General features: G+C 40.1%; 1 non-coding gene across 1 annotated transcript; it reads left to right on the top strand.

Annotated features, from left to right (window-relative positions):
- Positions 1–251: 251 nt before the first annotated feature.
- On the top strand, positions 252–325 carry trnat-agu (transfer RNA threonine (anticodon AGU)). The gene has a single exon. It is a non-coding gene; the product is annotated as a tRNA-Thr (tRNA).
- Positions 326–459: the final 134 nt, after the last annotated feature.

The following is a 459-nucleotide window of genomic DNA, read 5'->3' as shown; positions in this document are numbered from 1 at the left end:
GACAAAGTTCCCCAGCATATCGTAGGTTAATTACTTACACAAACTGAGTCATCTGCTGTTTCAGAGGTTTTTACCATTTTTAAGCTCTAGAGCCAAATGAGAATTGCAGTGTCCTCGAACGACCAATATTAGTAAAAGACATCTCTTTTGTGATGTGATTTTGCTAGACAGAGACGTGGGTTAAATTAATGAGACTGGTTTGATAAAAATAGGTGTTGGTGTTCACATCTGCAAAATATATCTCTTTCATGGGTGCTGTGGCTTAGTTGGTTAAAGTGCCTGTCTAGTAAACAGGAGATCCTGAGTTCAAATCTCAGCAGTTCCTTTTCAAGCATTTTATTGTACACATTGGTGGAGAAGGTCAGAGGGGAGGGCACTCAGGTTTTCTCACCAATCGGATTAGAGAATTAGAGATGATTTGAGGACGATGCAATTGCGATGTTCCGATGTCACGGAAAA

The sequence above is a fragment of the Oncorhynchus nerka genome, unplaced genomic scaffold, assembly GCF_034236695.1.
Source record: "Oncorhynchus nerka isolate Pitt River unplaced genomic scaffold, Oner_Uvic_2.0 unplaced_scaffold_12203, whole genome shotgun sequence".
Taxonomy (NCBI): domain Eukaryota; kingdom Metazoa; phylum Chordata; class Actinopteri; order Salmoniformes; family Salmonidae; genus Oncorhynchus; species Oncorhynchus nerka.
Note: the sequence above shows the minus strand (reverse complement) of the source record. Positions and strands in the feature narration are given on the sequence as shown.